This window comes from Loxodonta africana, chromosome 3 (assembly GCF_030014295.1).
Source record: "Loxodonta africana isolate mLoxAfr1 chromosome 3, mLoxAfr1.hap2, whole genome shotgun sequence".
NCBI lineage: Eukaryota > Metazoa > Chordata > Mammalia > Proboscidea > Elephantidae > Loxodonta > Loxodonta africana.
Genome location: NC_087344.1, coordinates 78,029,889 through 78,049,217, shown reverse-complemented (window position 1 = coordinate 78,049,217; position 19,329 = coordinate 78,029,889). Strand labels below are relative to the sequence as shown.

Here is a 19,329-nt window from a genome sequence, read left to right as displayed (position 1 = left end):
TCCCTGGGCCGCCATTTACCTTGCTGTGTGTTCCCTGAAAGTCACCTCTGTCTGCCCAAGTGGCCAACTTGGCATGCCTTTTCCTGGGCCTCTGTCCCCTGGGGTTCCTGAGGGGGCTCAACTCTGCCTCCAGGGCTGCGTGCAGTGCTGATAGCACAGAGCGCACACCAGCTGTCATACCAGTCTCCGGTCATACCGGTCTCCGCTCCCGCTGGCCAGGCCCAGGCTCCAACCGGTTGTTAATATTTTGAATACCATTCCTGGCAATTCTCCTTCGCCGCTTGTCTTTGGAATCCTAATGATTAAAACATCTCAGAACTCACGAGTTTGGGGACTCTCCGGGCTCCAGAAGGGTGCCTCATTTCAGGCTTGCTTTGTGGAAGTTCTGTGCAAGCTGTGTTCTGTGTGGTCACACGTTTGCTCCCTGGGATTTGGGTGTCTGTAAGCAGGTCCTGTGGTGTCTGTCGCAGGGTCCTATGTCTGTGTCTCTGGTGTCACTGGTGCGGCCCTTGATTTCTACTTGGCCCTGGGAAGAAACAGTGTGGAGGAAAACTTACCTCCTGGGAGACAGTCCCCATGAGCAACACTGGTCAGCACTGGACTGGCATTGGGGGCTTCTGATTCTCTAGCACTGCAAGTTCCTAACTCACAGAGTAAAAGGGGGGGACACAGTTCCTCCATAAAGATTGGGGGAAAGCAGAGGCTGCCAAGCTCCCCAAGGCCACCAGTCTGCAGCCTCTGGTGGCCCTAGCCAGCAAGGTCTGGAGGTGAGGGGGTAGTAGGTTGGTCACAGTGATGAGAGGGGGTCAGGGAGGGTGAATATCCTGCAGTGGGGGGTGGGGAGGGAGGGACAGGCATTCTTCCCTGCAGGAAAGAAGCATCTTGCCCCTAATGCCAACAACAGCTCCACTGAGAAACACTGGACCAAAGGCTTTTCAAAATGCAAATCCTCTTTCCATTTGGGGATGGAAGGGTTTCTGCTCCCTCTCCTGCTGTTTGGTTAGAGCGCCCTCGTGTGTCTCTGTGTTCCCATGTCACAGGGCCCTTTCAGAGGCCACCCAGACTTCACAGTGCATCTGGTCTCAGTGGCTTTCCTGCTCCCCTTTTCAAGGACTGTCCATGGGGCTCGCAGGGGCCGCTGAGTGCTAGCTGGTGGGTGAGGAGCTTACCTTCAGCAGCATTCTGTAAGTGTGTGAAGAGGGGTTTGCTCCTGCCCTGAGAGGTTCAAGCCTCCAGACTAGAGGTCCTGCTGGTTAGCAAATCCCGATTCAGCCAAATCCCAACACCAGTTAAAGCAAAAGAGGGGAGGAGGGTTAGGTCCCGTGGGCTGTGGGTAGAGGGGCCTCTCCTTCCTCTAACTTCTCCCTCCTCAACCTGGACCCCATCGGACCCTCTCAGATGCCTTCCCTCTCTCCTCTGGCTCCCCAAGACCGCCCCTGCTGCCCTGGTTCCCCTGGGAGGCCTGGGCCTGGGGAGTGGCAGCTGGCAGGAGCCTCTCCCTATTCTAGTTCAAAGCTCTGCTGTTTGTTGGTCGTCTCTGCCCACAGGTGAAAGGTGAAAGGTGACACCTGAGTTCCCACACCCCTTCCCCATACAGATCCCTTCTCTTTGTCAAAGTCAGTGGCTTTGTCATTTTCCCCAAGCCTAGACCTGGACATTAGTCTCCACTCCTCGCCCTCCCCCCACCGTCACATCCAGGCTGTCACTCACTCCCAACTGCTCCACTTCAGGACCTCCCTCTCTACCATCATCCATAGTCTCTACCTCAGAGCAGCTCTCCCACTTACTTCTCTTCTACCTTGGACAATCCCCACCCATATGACCCTCAGTCTCTTCATCTATAAAATGGGACTAATAACGTACTTGGTAGGATTGTCAGAAGATCCGTCAAGACCAGTATAAAAGCTGTAGTTTATACTTGCAGAACAATGGAAATCTGCACATTTTATCACTGTTATATCTCTCTCTTTTATCTCCCTTCAGGATTATCTCACTCTGTTCTAGCTACTGTGAAAAAGATCATCCCTACTCTTCAAACTTGTCACATCCAATTTGAGCACTTAAGGGGGTTTCTGTAGTGTAGGCAGTCAGATATTTTTCTCTCCTCAGGCCGACTGTCTCATCTGGGGACCCACGTGCCTCTCACCCTTGTAACTAATGATCGTTCTACATTCATGTTTCTCTTGGGCTGGTGGCATCACCCCCACCACCACCACCAGGAGTGTTTAGAAATGTGGGGGGTGGAAGCGTTTTTGTCACATAGCTGGGGGCACCTCTGACATTCCATGGACAGGTTCAGGGGTGTTGACACTCTGTATACCCAAGACTTGTCCCACTCAAAACACCAGGCGTGCCCCCACCTAGAAACACTGACTATATCCGTCACATCCATCTGCAGTCAACAAGGTTGTCTTTGCCTTGGGCTGATTTCTCCTCCTCGTCCTCCTCCTTCTTTTTAAACACAATGAAGGTTTGTATTTCACTCCAATACATGTTTGACAAGGATCTGCAATGAGGCTCTGTTCTTCAGTCACGGAGGGATCCAGACCAATGCAGGCCAAGAAAGGATGGACAAACTGATGGCTTATGCTCTGGCTCTCAAGGCTTCCACCCAGAAGCTTGTGCTCACATTTCATAGCCCAGAGCAAGTCACATGGCCTCACCTGACTTTGAGAAGGTAGGAAGGGCAATCCTGGCTTATGCCTGGGAGAAGTGGAAATATTCAGTAGACAGCACTAATGACTACTCCAGTCGGGTTTACCATAACGTCTGCAACTTGTTATTTTTGTTCAACAGTGTTTTTGAGACACACCCATGTTGAAACAGATAGCTCTAGCTAATAATGGTGAGTTAATAAGCCAGACAGAAACAAGTAGATGCTGTAAGATTCCAACATCCTTGAGTTTAATTTATCACTAGTTAGGCTCTCATTTCCATTTTTCTCAACCCCCAATCCAGGAATCAATCAATTAATCAGCCCATCGGAATGATTTATTTGATCAGTGCCTCATAGTTGCCCTGTGTCAGATGATGTCAGTGACCCTAAAGGAGTAAGCTGTTCTGCCCTCAAGGTGCTTGGGAAACTAGTTCAAAAGGCAGCACAGGTCCAGGGCTGAGCTGTGGACTGCAGGCCTGAGAAGCTGGCAGCAGGGAAGGACCCCTGGGGCTGGAGTAGCCAGAGAGCGTTTGGGGCTAGGCCTGGAAGGATGGGTCAGATGTGGACAGGCGGAGAGGAAAGGTGGGTTGGTCAGTAATCCCGGTGCGATGGTGATTCGTGCGTCAGGCCAGGTGGACTCATTTCTTCTCGTCACAAGCATTCTCCCTTGCCAATGTCATCTATCCCCTTGACTTGAAACCTCATCGCTGTGTCAAGGTGTCTCTGGCTAGGACCTCACTCCTGAACTCCATACCCTGTGAGACATCTTTCCTGGGAGACCCACAGACACCTACAAGTCAGCACATGCCAACCAAGCCCTCCACTCCCCACCAACAGCTACTCCTTCCACATCCAGATCTCAGAGGAAGCAGCCACCACCACCCAGCCCTTCACACTCAAAGTCTCAATGTCATCTTGGAGACTTCCTCTCCCCTGATCCTCCCCCACTTGGCGCTGGAGTACAAGCCAGTGGAATAGAAGCCCTGCTGTTGGCTGGCACAATGAGGATGGGGTATGGTGCCTCAAGGGCATGGGGTTGCCCAGGGCTTCCCTCTTAGCCCAGCCTTTAGCAAGAGGAGCCCATGCCAGAGCCTGGGAGCTGCGGGATTCAGCTGCTGCACCATCTGTGCTCCTGTCAGGGCGTTGATTCCCATCCCTTCTTACCTACCCCAACACACCTATCCAGCAATTCCCTCTCTCCTGGGCCCCTCAAATTTGCATACTCAAATCTAAGGTTTCCCACCTGAAAAAAATACTTTTTGACTGAAGGGCTTATATCACCAGGTTTTTCTGCTTGCCTCTAAAGAAAAACCCCATAAAAGGGTTGTCTACGCTTGCTCATCTCGCACCTTTCCTCTCATCGTTTCTCAGACCCATTCCAGGCAGGCCTTTGGAATCACTACACCACAGAGGCTGCTCTGATCAAGGTCAGCAGCGGCCTCCACCTTGCTCAGTTTTCAGTGCTCAGTTTTCACTTCTTTTCTGACAGCATTTGACACAGGTCATCCCACCTTCTTCCTTAAAACTGAGTAGTTTCCAGAAAACCATCTTTCTTGATTATCCTTTCCCTTCATTGTCTATACCTTCTCATTGTCTTTGGTGATTCTCCATCATCTCCCCAGTCTCTAAACATGAGGTACCCCCAGAGTGACCCTCTGCAACCGTGTTGACTCTATCTGTAGCTGTAGGCTGATGACTCCCAGACTCGTAACTCCAGCTGGATTTCGCCCCTGGGCTATTGAACATGTATCCAGCTACCTGTGTGACAGTCCACCTGGATGTTCAATGAATTCATCCTTAGTACACAGCACAACATACTTGGAACTACTGTGACTCACAGGACTCTGTATATTTGATAAAAAATTATTTTAAAAGTTGGTGTAATTCAGTAGTGTTCCACTTGAAGAAGTTATATTTCAACATTGTACTTTTCTATTTCATGTATTTCCATCTCTAGTACCTGACTTTACTTTTATTCAAGTGTAATAGTTCATGCAGCGTACCTAACACTCATTATTGTATGGCATATCTGTATTTAAACACGTGCCTGCGCACGCATGTGTGTGTTCATGAAATAATACCTTGGAGAGAATAATTTTCATTTTTAAAAATTTAAAGGCTATATTCTTTTCTAATGAGGAGCTCTGGTAGTGCATTGATTAATCACTCAGTTGTTAACTGAAAAGTCGGTGGTTCGAACCCACCAGCACTCCTCAGGAGAAAAAGATGTAGCAATCTGCTCCCGTAAAGATTTACAGCCTTGGAAACCCTATGGGGCAGTTCTACTCTGTTCTACAGGGTCGATATGAGTCAGAACGAACTCGATGGCAATGGGTGTTATTATTTTCTAGTAATTTCTCAAATCTTTTTATTCTTGGAGTTTGAAGCTCAGAAGTGCAGGATATTTTTCAGGCTATATTATACTCTGCCTAATCCCATCTTGCTGTGAACTCCAGTCAAAAATTAATGATTATATTGAATTATGTCTTTGGTAATATTTGTTAGGGTCAGCAGTTCGAATCCGCCAGGCACTCCATGGAAACTCTATGGGGCAGTTCTACTCTGTCCTATAGGGTTGGTATGAGTCGGAATCGACTCGACGGCACTGGGTTTTGGTGTACTTATTGGGGAACAAATTGATTAAATTATGAATTAGATAAGTAGTGATAAGTTGGAGCCTTTTGGATAGGTGTAAGGGATAAAATCTTCAGGTAAGCCATTCTAAACCCAAACTAGAACCAAAAACATACTAGTTTACGGTTGGTAGCATAGAGGTTATAAAATGTACAACATAGGCAGACAAACTGTGTACATTCCAATATACTTGCTAAATGCTCTGAAGGTCTTTTAAGTGACCAAAGGGGGCAAATAAAAGCATCTTTTGAAGGAGAGAAGAAAAATACAGATGCAGAGAAAGAGAGCCTCAGCAGGACACACACATATATCTTACATGCAGGCCACACCCCAGGAAAGAGAAGACTGTGCCCAAGACCCACCCACCCCCATCCTGCCTCATCAACATGTAGAGGTCAGGATCCACAACATATAAAATGGAAGACAACCATACAATACTGGGAATCGTGGCCTAGCCAAGTTGGCACATAACCCCGACCATCACAGGTTCCGTATATCTATTTGTATAGTCCCACTCAATCATTGTGTGTGAGTCACAAAGACCATGGCTAGAAGGGCCACATTAAGTAATTCATTATACCGCACCACTACAGTATATTCTCAACCCAGTGACCAGAGGGATGCTGTTAACGTGGCATCAGACCCCGCATGCTCTGTGCCCAGGTCCTCCCTGACCCCTGCCTGCCACCTAACCCCTCACTCACCACACCCCTGTGCTCCAACCATAGTGGCCTCTTCACTGTTTCTCAGATATGCTCCTTCCTCAGGGCCATTGCACATGCTGTTCCCTCTGCCTACAATTCTCTTTTTCTGGAGAGTCCATGGCTTCCTCACTTCCCTCCATTACTCTGTCAGTGAAACCTTCCCAGACCACCCAAAATGAACCTGCATTCCCCTCCGGCATTTTCTAGGCCCCTTCCTTTCCCTGCTTTATTTTTCTCTATATTTATTAGTTTATTTGTTTCTTTGTTGCCCCCACAGAGGGCAGGAATTGTCTTCATTGCTGTACCCCTAGTGCCTGAAATTGTGCCTAGCACATAAACAGTGCTTGAGAATGTATATTAAATGAAGGAATCTGACTCCCCATCATTGGGGTTGACTCAGACCTTGGGGGAGGAGGGGGGTCCCTGGACTCAGTGGCTCTTAGAACCTGAGAGCAGAATTGAGCCCTCAGGGTCAGAACAAGTTCACAAGATTGGACTGAACCAGGCTGGGCAGGACCAACCAATTGGTCTGAAGTCAAGCAAGGCACAGTTAGAGGGTTTTAGTTATGGGACAGGCATCTGGTGTCTTAGTTAATCTAGTGCTGCTATAACAGAAATACCACAAGTGAATGGCTTTAACAAAGAGAAATTTATTCTCTCATAGTCTAGTAGGCTAGAAGTTCAAATTCAGGGTGTCAGCTCCAGGGGAAGGTGTTCTGTTTCTGTCAGTTCTGGAGGAAGGTCCTTCTCATTAATCTTCCCCTGGACTAGAAGCTTCTCCATGTAGGAACCCCAGGTCCAAAGGATGCAGTCAGCTCCCGGCACTGCTTTCTTGGTGGTATGAGGTCCCCCCATCTCTCTGCTCGCTTCTCTCTTTTATATCTCAAAAGAGATATAAATTCAATCTTGTAGATTAGCCCTACCTCATTAACATAACTGCCACCTATCCCACCTCATTAACATTATAGAGGTAGGATTTACAAGGCACAGGAAAATCATATCAGATAACAAAATGGTGGACAATCATGCAATACTGGGAATCATGGCCTAGCCAAATTGGTATACACATTTTTGGGGGACACAATTCAATCCATGACAGGACCCAAGGTCACTCACCTGCTGACCATTTTGCCAGGGAAGTGTTAAAGGTAAAAATGAAAGAAATGATGCCAGCTCATGGCTGCCAGTTCCTGCCCTGAACAGAGCCCTGTGTTCTAGAGGCTGGAGAGGATTGGTCCTAGGTGCTCAGCTCTGGATGGGGCCTGCTCTCCTCCTTGGGAGAGTGCAGGCTGTCAGGGCCCCGCCTGCTTCCTGAGACTCAGTGTCTTGATCTCTCTTTAATTCTCAAGCCTCCCTCTGGAAGTGCAGCTCTGTTCAACTTCTATCACATGAGTCCATGCTGGGTTTTATTCTCCTCTTCATGCACCCAAATTTTGTTGCTCCATCTCTTTTAGGGAACATGAACTGGACTTCAGGAAGAATGTGGGGGCAGAAGGGAGGGTTGGGGTATTGCAGAGTCCAGGTGAGAGATCCAGTGTCTCAGACTAGGGAGATGGCAGTGAAGATGGGGAATGGAGCTATAGGACTTCTGATGAATCGAATGTGGAGGGTGAGAAAGAGAAATCGAAAATAAGAATTACAACCAAATTTCTGACTTGGGTAATGGATGATGAATGATGGTGCCATTTGCTGAGATGGGGAAGGGTGGAGGGTAGTGAGAAATAGGCTTGGAGGAGGGGAGTCCAAAACTTTGGTGGGTATGCTATTCTTGAGATGTCAGTCGTATATCCAAGTGCAGTTGTTCAGGGAGACATTTGGCAATTGGCTATATGGACCTCAAACTCAGGAGACAGGCCTGAGCTGGAAATAAACATTTGGGGTTGTCAATGTATAACCCCTGTTGCCATCGAGTCTATTCCAACCCATAGCGACCCTAGAGGATAGAGTAGAACTCTCCCATAGGATTTCTGAGGTTGTAATTCTTTACGGAAGCAGACTGCCGCATCTCTCTTCCAAGGAGCCTACTGGTGAGTTTGAGCCACTGGCTTTTCAGTTACCAGCTGAGCTCTTAACCACTGCACCACCAGGGCTCCTTGCCAATGTATAGATGCTCTTTATGGCTAAGGAGCTAGATGGGGTCACCTAGGGAGATGGAGAAGAGAGAAAAGTAAAGGATGTCCAGGCCTGAGCCCTGGGATGTACCAACTGCAAAAGAGTTTGAAAAGGTGTAGGAGGAAACCCAGCAAAGTGTGAAATCCTAGAAGCCAAGAGCAGAGAGTGTTCAAAAAGGAGAAAACTATGTTAAGCGCTGCTCAGAGGCCTAGGAAGGTGAGGACAAGCAAGCGTCCATTGCGTATGGCCACGTGGAGGTCACTGGTAACCTTGATGGGAGCTGTTTCAGTGGAGAGGGAGAGATGGACTTCCAATGGCATGGGCTGAAATGAGGAGTGGAGACAGCATGTGTACACCCTGTCCTAAGCGGCTGGCTGTGGAGGGGAGCAGCGAAACAGGGGTGGGACCTGGAGAGGGGTATGGGGATGAGCAGGTAGCTGTTTAAGCTGAGAGACCTCATGCATATGTGTGTGCTGCTAGGAATGACCCACAAGCAAGGGACCAATGAGTGATGCTAGGGGGAGGAAGGGCAGAGTGCAGGAGCCAAGTCCCAGAGAGGGTGCAAGGTGGGCCCAAAGCACTGATGAGAAGGGACATTTCTCTTGTAGTAACAGAGGGAAGAGAGATGCTGGTTGGATGCAGGCAGTATGGATGATCTGGGGATGGGAAACGGGAATGGTTCTCGCATCTCATCGCCCCAATGCAGACTTCTTTTCACCCTTTCAAGCCACTTGTGAGGCTCCAGGTCCTCACCAACAATAGATTTGTGAATGGCTATTTTAAAAACATGAGGAAGGAATTTCTACTCCCAAAAAACCACTTAGATTCTTGGAAAAATTATTCCTCCGTGAAGATTATCCCCAAAATATAAGTATCAGATGTGAGACAGTCTAGTTAGGTTGGTTCTCTGAGTGGACCTAGCGCCTTTCTTCTGAGAACTCCAAGGACTTCCCACGGAACACTCCCTCCAGGCATTAAAGAAAGCCACTTATGTCACTATAAAACCCAAGGCATGGACAGTTAAAAAAAGAAGAAGAAAGAAAACATGAAAAGGGAAATGGGAAAGAAAAAAGACATATCGATCCTCAGGCCAGCTGTGTGTCTGGAGTACACTGGGGCCAGAGCCCTCCGGAGTCCTGAGGACCAGAAGGGAAGACCTAACTGCATCCTATTAAAATTTTAAAGGAGAATCCATTTTCAGTGGGAGGCTGCCTTTGGTTCCCAGGTTGGGTCTGGGTCAGCACGGGGCTCTGTCTTGAGGGCAAGTGGTCCCTTGAGGGCTGTGGCTTTTCAAAGACTCAGTGTCCTCTGGGTCTCGACAGCCTGCCTGAGTCCTGGCTCCTTTCCTGTTAGTTGAGGGTAGGGAGTTGGGGTGGGTGAGAATCAGGCTGGGTGCCCAGAGGGAAACTGGCTTCTCCTTGTCTCTCCCCTGTGGAAAACAGACTGTTAGAGAACGACAGGGCTTTTTCTTTCTCTTTCAGTCTTTATTTTTATCAATTACACATGCACAGAGTTTAAAGAGTCAGCTATTTCCACAAGTTTTGTTATGGAAAGCAGCTACTGTTCCTCTTTTCCTCAGATGTTCTCCTCCCTGAAAGCAGTAACTTTCATCTCTTTGAGCTCGTTATCTTGGCATTTACTGCGATACCTCTAAATAACGTGCTTGGGTTGCTAATTCTTGGTTTTTCAGCTTTGTTGTTGCTGTTGCTGTTAGTTGCCTTCAAGTCGATTCCAATTCATGGAGACCCCATGTGTTACAGAGTGGAACTACTCCATAGGGTTTTCTTGGGTGTATATCTTTGTGGAAACAGTTCGCCAGGCCTTTCTCCTGCAGAGCCACTGGGTGCATTAGAACTGCCAACCTTTAGGTTAACAGTTGAGTGCAAACTTTTTGGGCCACCAAGGGACCTTTCTCATCTTGAAGCCCTGGTGGCACAGTGGTTAAGTGTTCGACTGCTAACTGAAAGGTCAGCAATTCAAATCCAACAGGCGCTCCTTGGAAACTCTATGGGGCAGTTCTACTCTGTCCTGTAGGGTCGCTATGAGTCGGAATCGACACGACGGCACTGGGTTTTTGGTTTTAGGGACTTCTTCAGCTTTGTTGTTGTTGTTAGCTGCTGTGGAGCTGGCCCCTGACAGAGTAGAACTGCTCCATAGAGTTTTCTTGGCTGTACTCTTTAGGTGGGTTAGAACTGCCATCCTTTAGAAGAAGCCGATCATAAACCACTTCCGCAGCCCAGGCTCCTTCTTCAGCTTTAGGCATTATCTATTGACTCACAGGCCTTTGTACCTTCCACATCCCCCTCCTGTTCCCCCATCCTCTCATTAGAGTTGTATCATACGTAATGCACGACAGAGTCATGTAGTAACTATGGTTACTTTTTCTTTCCTCTACAATTTTTCTGTTTCGCCCTGGATAATAATTGTATGGTTGGGTTATTTATTTATTTTTGTTTAGTTTTCTATATTTTTATTACTAATTCAACCCCCAAATTCTCACGTCACTAAAATCACCTCTCAAAGACATTCAGATGCATCAGTAATTGGTAAATTCCATCTTTCTGAGGCAGTGACCCCCAGGGCCACCTGGCCTACTCCAGGTTGAGCTGGTTGCCCCTGGTCCCAAACCCTGGCCTACTGCACAGCTGCCCTTCTGGGGTCTCCATCCCATTCCTGGGGATTCTCTTTGCCTCCTATGTTGGATCTTCTCTTTCTGGAGCTGTACGTCTTCCTTTTTGTTGATTTACTCCCTCATTTTCATATAGCACATCCTTCAGTAGTTTCTTGAGAAATGGTACATGAAAGGTAAATCTTTTGACACTTTGCATGTCTGAAAATATCTTCACAGTTGACTGAAGTGTAGAATTCTGAATCTGAAATTGTTTTCCCTCAGGGTTTTGAAGGCGTTGCTTCATTGCCCTCTAGCTTCAAAGTTGCTATTAAGAATTCCAGATCCATTCATATTCCTGTTCCAGTCTTTTTACTGTCTTGGGGTCTTCTCTTCATCCCTATGGTTAGGAAATTTTACAGCAGTGGACCTTGGTATGGGTCGCTTTTCATCACGCAGTGGCCCTTTCAATCTAGCCGCTCAGGGACTTCCACTTTAAAAAATTTTTCTGGAGTTGTTTCTTTAATGATTTTCTCTCCCTTATTCCCCCACCCCTTTCCTTCTGGGACTCCTGTTATCCTGGGGTGGGACCAACTGACTTGTTCCTCTAATTTGCATACCTTTCTGTCAGATTTTCCATCTCAGTCTCTTTGCTCTACTCTCTGAGCACTTCCTCCCATTTTGTCTTCCAGCGATTCTATTGAGTTTTTCATTTCTGCTATCGCACTTTTAATTTTCAAGAGCTCTTTTTTTCTGAATGTTCCTTTTAATAGTATGCTATTTTTATTTTATAGATACTTTTTTTAATATATTTATATCTCTCTGAGGCTGTTAATGTTAGTTGTTTTTGTTTAGTTTTTTTATAGTTTTCTGCATGGCTTCTGGTTCCCTCAAATTCCCTTTTGTCTGTGTGGTTGTGTTGGTCTCTTTCCTCACGTGTCTTGTAACCATTGATGTCTTCTCATATTTAAGAGTTGGGGCCTCAAAGATGATTGGAAGCTCTGGGTGTAAGAGAGGCTTACTGACAAAGAGCTTTTCTATAACTGACCATCTGGGCTGTTTCATTGGGAGTCTCCAACGTCAGTGACTTTGGGTCTTTCTTCTTGGGCAGAATCCCTGTGAAAACTCTTCCAGTCTCCCTTCTGGAAGGTGAAAGGTTCACTTCCCATATTCTGGGAGTCAAGTAGAAGAAAAAGGCCAGGAGGAAGAGGTGTCTCAGCATCTAGTGAGACATTTACTTCATCTGCCCTGGTGGCACAGTGATTAAAGAGCTCAGCTGCTAACCAAAAGGTCATCAGTTAGAATCCACCAGCTGCTCCTTGAAAAGCCTAGGGGCAGTTCTACCCTGTCCTATAGGTCACTATGAGTCAGAATCGACTTGGTGGCAAAAGTTTTTTTTTTTTAACCCGTCCTCAACTTGCCTGCTAGTTTCCTCTCAAAGACCCTCAGTTTCCCCACTTGCAGAGAATAAAACTGCAGACTTTTGCTGGGGTTGGTGAGGGGGAGTCTACTTGGCTGCAGGAATTTAGGAGGACATGGATATCTGACTGCTTGGACAAGACTTTCAACCAGTTGCCCTTATTTTGTTTCTTGGCACCCCCACCTTGAGAGTCTTTGAGAGACCCTGTGGTATAAATCAGATTGGTTCTCAGCTTTTCCCACTGCCAGCTTAGGATTCCATTTTCTTGAGTCTGTGGAGTCTTTTCCACCCATCTGTCTTTTTCCAGCTTCCAAACTTTTATTGTCAGTCTCCTTTCCTATTCTCTTCCTTGTTGGTTTATTATATCAAAAAAGAAAATAGTAGAATGTTTCCCCCACCATCTTTAATAGAAGACTATATATGGCGACCCCAGGTGTTATAGAATAGAATTACTCCACAAGGTTTTCTTGGCTGTAATCTTTATGAGAGCATATCACTAGGCTTTTCTTCTGCGGTGCTGCTGAGTGGGTTCAAACCCTCAACCTTTAAGTTAGTAGGTAAGTGCAAACTGTTTGTGCATGAGTCAGAATCAATAAGACAGCAACAGGTTTGTTTGTTTTTCATTAGTAGGGTAGTTTTCGAATATTTTTTAGCCAGAGAACTGTTTAAGAAAGACCACCCTCTCAGCCTCCCCAGTAGGCCTCGGAGGGCCCTGTGGCACTGCCCTGAGCCTCTAGAACTCAGAAGAGCACATAAGAAAGCACCAGTGTTCTAGAAAGTCTTTGGCTTTGGACTGAGACAGAGTCAGAGTCTAGTCCTGCTGCTACCACTCACTGACAAGCCCCTCTACTTCTAAATCTCAACTTCTTCATCTGATAATAGGTATAATGGTACCTACTTTCAGGCTTTGTGTGTGAAATGAATAGTAGGATAACATGCGCTTGCTTGTCCCAGGGCCGGCATACGGAAAGCTCTCCACAGGGTGATGTTTCCTTCCTTGCTTCCTTTCTCCTTCACTGTTCTTTCCTTCCATCCATCTTCCTTTCTTCTTTCTCCCCTTCCCTCCACCAGGGAGATTCTGATTTTCCCCAGACTAAGGTGATCTTTGTGCCCAGGCAGTGGAGAGCTGCTGAAGGCTGTAAGCCAGGGCATGACTTTGATGGCCTTGTGTTGACAACACATCAAAAGGAACAAGTTGGAGATAAGCTCCCATTATGTTGATTCATGGATAGTAAAAAAAGAAAACAAAAATGACATAAGAGCAGGTGGAGTGTCTGACACCAGGTTTGAGTATGGGTCCATCTGAATTTTATTAGCTGAAAATCACAGGAAACTTTTTCCTTTTCCATCTTGGGCATTGTTTGAAATGGAGTCTCTTACAAGGAAGGAGGCCATGTGCTGTAAGCCCTGGAGCTGGAGACTGTGGGCAAGTGGTGTTCTGTCCCTGGGACTTGGTTTCCTCACTTGTAATTGAAGGAGGTAGAAAAGTGCTTGAACTTTGGAGTCAGGGGGCTGGGATTTAAGTCCTGGCTTTGCCAGTTACTAGCTCTGTGACCTTGAGAGGGCTGCATTGCTCTTTGTGAGCCTCAGTTTCTCATGTATAAAATGAATGATTGTCACATGGTTTGGACGAAACTGTCTCTGCCTCTCAGGATGTGACGTGTAGACTCATTCCAGTTCTTATCAGCCTATGAGATATTTCAGCTCTGGAAACAGCAGAGCTCGGCACTGAGCCCTGGGAGAAGATATTGCTCAGAAAGACTCTGCAGAAAAAGGTCCTGGGCAAGGGGGCCATGCAGACTATTTCAAGCCCTTGTCTCTTCCCAAGGAGAAGAAGGCCTTTTCTAAAGGTCAGAGAAGATAATCTAAGCTCACCAGCTGGGGGCCATGCTTGATCAGGCACCTTTGGCAGTTTGCTCTGACCTGAGATGAGGCATCTGTTGGGAGGTATTTCCTTTCAGAACCCAGAGTCGGGTATTGACGTGCCTGAACACACAGGTGAGAGGATGCAGAGGGGGATAAAAGGGATGCCGCGTCTCCAGAGGCTCCTCTGGCCCCACAGACCTAGAAAAATGAAAAAGTTGCTCTCTAGGCATGGTCTGGAGTCTCTTGTATGAGGGGCCCAGATGTAGTCTGTGGTAAATGAGGAATCCCACAAACGTCAGAGGCTCCTCACTGTCTGCAAGGAAAGGCCCATATTTGAGAGGCACTGATGTCCTCCATGAGTCAGTGACAGCGGCTTTCCCACCTCAACCACCTCCTGCCCTGCAGGTGCTCAGAGTTCAGGCTGTGTCCTGCTGCCCTGCACTTGCCTACCTCTGCGCCTTTAATCTTCATTTTGTTTGGTCCTTCTGGGCTGCCCTCCTCCACTCTGAAGGTGGAGGGGCCTCTTGGGGTTGTTGTGAATAGTAAGTAGAATCATATGTGTGAAACACTTGCTCAGACCCTGGAGCCTCAGCCCCATTGCCAATCAGAGTGAAACAGTGGCATCCTTTGCTCCCTGCCCACTGAATGTGGTGACAAGAGCAAGACTTTGGTGTCAGCCAGACCTGGGTTCAAATCCTGGCTCTGCCACTGATTAGAAAGTCACTTAACCTTTCTATGGCTTACCCTTCTCATCTGGAAAATGAAAAGAATAATAGTACCTGTTTGTCGACATTGTTGAATATTAAATGAAATCCTGTTTGGAGGTAATATACTTGGCACAGGACCTGGCATATAGTAAGTTGACCTCTTATTCTCCCATGAATTATCAATATTTATTTACGTAATTGCCTTCAAGTAAAGCGTAAATTCCTGAGCTCCCCCTCCCCTGACTTCTACAAGCTGTTTGTAGTAGAGTGTAAGATTTAAAGCTCTGAAGCCAGACCACCTGCATTTGAATCCTGGATCTACCAGAGTGGCTGTCTGATCTTGAGTAACTTACATAACTTCTCTGTGCCTCAGTTTCCTCATCTGTAAAATGGAGATGATAACAGTCTTGAGCTCTCAAAGAGTTTTTGTGACGATTAACTAAGATGCTACTTGTAAAGTACGGTAAAACCTGTGAAAGCTAGAACCTGTGTAAGGTGAAAACCTGTCAGAGAAGGAAAACTCAAATATTTTCCACTAAACCGAGCAATAGGAAAGTGGTAAGACTGCACCCCGTCAAAGGCAGAAAACTTTCGAGGCCTGGTAAAAAAGGCAGTCCCATCAAGTTCCACCTCTCACAGGTTTCACTGTATTTACAGTGCTTGGCAGAGAGGGGCCTGGCATGGGGAGTGAGAGCCCAAGGTGGGGAAGGGCATCCTCCATGCAGAGAGGGGCCAGTGTGGGGAGTCAGAGCCCAAGGTGGGGGAGGGCATCCTCCATGCAGAGAGGGGCCAGCATGGGCAGTCAGAGCCTTAGGTGGGGGAGGGTGTCCTCTGTGTAGAAGCCCAAGGTGGGGGAGGCATCTGTGCAGAAAGTCCTGGCCTGGCCTTGGCCTTAGAAATACACACCAGAGAGTTCAGCGGTGATGGGGTATCATGTTAGCAACTTGCTTTCAACAGTTCAGAAAAAAAGAAATTCTTTATGCTCTATCTTCAACTTTTCTATAAAGTTGTGATTGTTTCAAAATAGAAATTAAAAAGAGATAACATAGCATGGCTCAGAAGAAAGGGATCTGGGCACTCATATGAAACATCTAGAATAGGCAAATGTGTAGAGTGTCTCTATGCATTTGGTTACCAGAAGTGAGCAGGATGGGGAGAGGGGGTGTCATTATTTAGGAAGTGTGGAGTATCTGTTAATGGGGGTGGAAAATTTGGCAGTGGATGTGGGTGATGGTTGTACAGCATTATAAATGTAGTCAAGTCACTGAATTCTACATGTAAAAGTGTTGAATTGGCAAATATTGGATTACATATAGTTTTACCACAATTAAAAAAAATGCAAAAAGAAAAAGAAGGGAGATGGGGAAGCTAGGGTTCTAGGGAAGAGCTTAAAAGAGACAGAGGCTGTCAGGAGCCAACCAGGCAGATTTCTGGCTAAGCTGAGTGGACTGAGGCCAAGTGAGGGAGTTAAAGGCATTGCATCTATCAGACCCAAGGAGAAATTGGGGGCCCAAACTCCAAAGGAGAATTCTGGATCTGTGCTGTGGACGGTGTCATCTGTCACCATGGGTGGCTTGCAGACTGAAGAAGGGAAGGCCCCGCTGGCCAGAGAGCTGAGGGAGGTGTGTGCCATGGGAATGCAGCCAGCAGGAGACAGATGGGGCTTGGAGCGGGCAGCAGGGGACGGGTATGCCACGCAGGCTGCTCCAGGAACATGGTGGCAGCAGGCAAGGAAGGACACAGGCACCAAAGCCAGCCTAGGGCAGCCGGGGAGAAGCCAGACTGTGTGTGAGGCCTCATGAGTGCTGCTGGCAGACTGAGGCCAGAGGGCGGCCAGCCAGGGGGGCAGGGCAACCAAGTACTGGAGCCAGGGGCAGGCAGGGCTCTCCCCAGGGAAGATGGCAAAGGATGGAGGCAGCTGGCAAGGGCCTGAGGGCCAGGGAGGCCTGTCTGCATGGTTGATACGGTTCAGCCTGAAGCCCAGACAGTATCTTTAGGGGCTTGGGAGGAAAGTCCTTTCCCCCAGTGGAGGCCAGGTGAGTGCAGTTGGAAGGAAGGGAGCCAACCCGTATCAAAGACAAGGAGACAGGTTCCCATGGACTTTCAGAGTGTCAGTAGATCCAGCAGCTGGGCTGCCCCAAACCCTCAATTCCCAAAGCTCCCCTGAAATTTCCTGGGACTGCCTGCCTTGCTAGCTGAGGACCTGACTCAGAACTCTGTGATTTTCCCAAGGTTTGTAACTTCCTGGTGTTGGCACTCTGGTTCACCCATTAGAGTGAGTCACACTACCCTTCCAGTGAGGACAGCCCTGGAGAGGGCAGCTGGGAATATGTGTCCTCCTCTGTGGTCTGCGTTGGAGAGGGAGGAGCCCCTGGGGCAGAGCAGGTGGTGGGGCTGGGAGCCAGCCACAGGCTGAGAGTGACCCTGGGTTCCCACTGGGGCTGGAAGGAGCTGGCAATGGCGTGGATCGGCTTTGTCCCCCACCCAGCAGGAGGGCTTTGCCAGCCCGGACTCCAGCAGGGTCTCCCTGAGGCCTGGTTGCTGCATGAGAGGGCAGAGCAGTGACCTCTGGATGCCCCCACACGGATCCAGGCTTTCTTCCAACCCCCTTCTGTTAACAACCTGCCCCACCCTCCTAGGTGGACCCCTGATGGTCAGGCCCTTACCAGAGATGAGGTAGAGGCTGCTGTGAGTGGAGTGGGGCTTTGGGCTCCAGCAAAGATGGGACAAGCTTACTCGCTCAAGGCCTCACCCAAGAGAGGTGCCCTTCCCCTCTCTTCCTTGGACTTCCTTCACCCAGCGTGTTAGAGAAGGCACGTAGCAAGCTGGGCTCCTCTGGATCCCCAGGTATCAGGTGGGGTTGGCAAGGGGAGCCCAGCACAGCCTCCTCACTTTTCTCTCTACTACAACAGTGAGACACCTGGTTCTCTCAGGAAGTCCTGTGAGTGAGAAGGGAGGCAGGGAACCAGGTGCGCTTTCGCCACCATTCCTGCTGGCTGGGCCTGTGTGCACTGTCCCATTCCTCCTGAGGAATCACAGGATGGGGGAAACCTTAGAAATCATCAAGCCCACACTCTCCCTTTCACTTAGAAAGAAATGGAGACCCTGAGAAGAAACAGGTGGCAAGGACCTCTTTGCCAGACTGCCTGGGTTCAAATCCCAACTCAGCCACTTACTGTGCCTCTTGCAAGTTTCTTCAGCTCTGTGTAATTCAGTTTCTTTTTCTGTAAATCAGGAACGACAACAGTCCCTGCCTCGTGGGTCCTGTGAAATTTAAAGGAATTTATCCCCTTGGTGGAGTGTGTGAGGGTGTCAGAGCCGGGACTCGACCCCATCTCCTCCTTCCTCCCTCGCCACAATCTTGCTCCATACCTTCCCCCCTGAGGCAGAGCAAACCCCAGGGTTGCCACTCTAAACAGGATCCATATTTTTTGCTCTTCTTTCTATTCTTCCCCGAACGTGGGGTCCACTTTCCTCTGTGCCCAGCACACCCCCTGTGATAGAGGAGAGGAGTGAGACCCTTCAGTGCTCCCCCTCTGCCCCCAGAAGAAAGTCCAGGCTCTGGGGCCCTGAGACCCTGTGCTCAGGCCCCATTGCACTTCAGGCTTGCCCCACCTACTACCCCTGCAGCCAGGCCAGATTGCTCCCAGCACCTGCTGGTCCCTTCTGCAGCACTGTTGGGTACATGGCTCCTCTGCCGGGGCACCCTCAGCCCCATTTGCCTCTGGGAAATGCTTCAAAGCCCAGTGCTGCCTTCTCCTCCTCTGGGAAGCAGCCTTGGTCTCTGCCCACCCCACCTCCACCCCACCCACCGGCGTCAGCCCTGCCCACTTCTGGGCCCCCTCCCCTCTCAAGCACTCAGGCGTCACAACCCACTGCTGTTATCAGTTTGTCTGGTTGTCTCCTCCCAGGCTGTCACTCCTTCAAGGCAGAGACCTGAGTCGATTGGTTTCAGTCCCCAACACCTGGCACTTGACACAGATGCCACACATGGTTTATTCTTTTATTCATCAGTTACTGAGTGCTGACTGTTCTCGGTGCTGGGATATAACAGGGAACAAAACACATGGCAAGTTTTGCTTTTATGGAGCTTAAAATGCAATGGGGGTAGATAGACAGTAAACAGAATAAGAAGAAAATATATATGCACTGAACGCCGTGACATCTGGAACTCGCCGGGACTGCCTTATTTTTCCGGGTCTCTCAAGTTTTCCACCTTTGACAGGGTGCAGCCTTAGCACTTTTCTATCGCTCATTTTAGTGGAAAGTGTTGGAGCGTTCTTTCTCTGACAGGCTTCCGCTTTACACAGGTTCTGGCTTTCACAGGTTTTACTGTTGTATGTGTGATGATAAATGCTGAGGAAAAAATAAGGCAGGGAAGGGAGAGATGGAGTTTTGGGGAGAGGTATTACAAGTTAGGGCAAGAAAGGCCTCCCTGAGAAAGTGACCTTTGTGTAAAGACTCAGCCACAGTGTGGACATCTCGGGGGTGAGTGCCCCAGGCAGAGGTAAGGGGGCAGCCCTAAGGCAGGAGCCGGCCTGGCATGTTTGAAGGGTAGCCAGGGGCCAGTGTGGCTAGAGCAGTGAGCCAGGGGAGAGAGCCGTGAGGGGAGGTGAGAGAGG

The 19,329-nt window shown here is 48.5% G+C and overlaps 1 protein-coding gene across 2 annotated transcripts in view; it reads left to right on the top strand.

Annotated features, from left to right (window-relative positions):
- Positions 1–19,329, top strand: part of HIVEP3 (HIVEP zinc finger 3) — a 69,480-nt gene that overhangs the window by 10,397 nt on the left and 39,754 nt on the right. The window lies entirely within an intron of this gene.